The 1,616-nt window shown below is 44.2% G+C and overlaps 1 non-coding gene across 1 annotated transcript; it reads right to left on the bottom strand.

Annotated features, from left to right (window-relative positions):
- Nucleotides 1-297: 297 nt before the first annotated feature.
- Nucleotides 298-402, bottom strand: LOC115220513. The gene has a single exon (XR_003882547.1). It is a non-coding gene; the product is annotated as a U6 spliceosomal RNA (small nuclear RNA).
- Between the last annotated feature and the right edge of the window lie 1,214 nt (nt 403-1,616).

Genomic DNA, 1,616 nt, shown 5'->3' with positions numbered 1-1,616 from the left:
TTACATGTCCCTGTAAATTTTGGAGTCAATCCGACGGGATCTAGTAGCCTTTAACCCGTTCTAATGCCAAAAACCAGACAAACAAACAAACTTTTCGCATTTCAGTTTTATAAATAGAGATATATACACACGACGGACCTCTTCCAGTTTCCATCTACCAAATCCACTCACAAAGCTTTGTTAATCAGTAGCTGTTATAGTAGATGATTGCCTAAGGTGCCATGTAGTGGGACTGAACCCGGAATCATGTCGTTGGGGAGCAAGTTTCTTACCGCACAGCCACGCCTGCGTCTTTTCTTATATATGGAACGCTTCACGATTTTGCGTGTCATCCTTGCGCAGGGACCATGCTAATCTCCTCCGTACCGTTCAGTTTTAGCATATGTGTTGCCGAAGCAACACTTCTTTATTTTTAATAGTCAATCGGTTAAATTCTTAGCCAGTTAACTAATCGATTATTTCATTAATCGTTCGGCTAATCAATCAATCAGCTGGGTTTGTTGAAGCCTTTTCGTCGCCTCATCCATGACATACTCTCTCCACTCCAGGTCTGCTTCGTCGTTTTGATTCTGCACTTATTCCAATTATTGTTGTGTTGTAACCCCTTTCGGTCATGAATAACCATGAGATTGCACCTAGAAAGTTACCCTCCGAGGTACAAGTCTGGGCAAGGTTGTTTATGGAAGACCAGAAGTCGCCCATGCATACCAGCCTCCCCTCTCCACGCTACCGATGTTATCTAAGAGAAAGGCAAAGGCCGATACAGCTTGGCACCAGTGACGTCGCAGCTCATTTATTAATGTGCAAGTGGCCGAGCATTTCACAGACACGTATACCCTTTAACGTAGTTCTCGGGGAGATTCAGCGTGACAAAGAGTGTGACAAGACTGGCCCCTTTGAAATACAGGTACAACAGAAACAAGAAGAAAAAGTGAGGCAAAGTTGTGGCGAAAGAGTACAGCAGGGTTCACCACCACATCCTGCTGGAGCCTCGTGGAGCTTTAGATGTTTTCGTTCAATAAACACTCACAATACCCGGTTTCGGAATCGGAACTGCGATCCTACGACCGTGAGTCCGCTGCCCTAACCACTGGGCCATTGCACCTCCACATTCCAATTATTAATTGCCACAGGAGTAGCTGTGCGGTAAGAAGTTTGCTTCCGGTTCCGGTCGTGGAGTTGACTTCTTGACACTGAACGGTGAGGACGTGAGCTTTGAGCTCCGTCCTAAAAAGAAAACAGAACAAAAACAGAGAAGGTTGTCGAGGTAAGTGATTTTGTTTGTTGTGAGCTGGGCATAATTTATTACGTGCGAATTATTTTTTCAGTAAATTGTGCCTAGCTCTGGGACAACTTCGCCTGCTCTCGGCGGCTGCTGTTTTTGCGTATTGAGAATTTATTGGATTCATTTTTGGTGGGGCGTATCCTCGCCCGAATAGAACTTGTTGCTGTTGCAGTATTGTGGCTGTATTGTGTTTGAGTTACCGGACAACAAAAAAGATTTATGCCAAGGAACCTATCCACATTAGGCCGGGATTACCTTTTGGCCAATTGGATTTTTGCTGTGTGAACTGGGTTTTTTTTATTTTCCGTTTATCCTTTCTGATTTTTTTCTT

The sequence above is a fragment of the Octopus sinensis genome, linkage group LG1 (assembly GCF_006345805.1).
Source record: "Octopus sinensis linkage group LG1, ASM634580v1, whole genome shotgun sequence".
NCBI classification, from domain to species: domain Eukaryota; kingdom Metazoa; phylum Mollusca; class Cephalopoda; order Octopoda; family Octopodidae; genus Octopus; species Octopus sinensis.
This window is presented reverse-complemented; position numbering and strand designations above follow the sequence as displayed.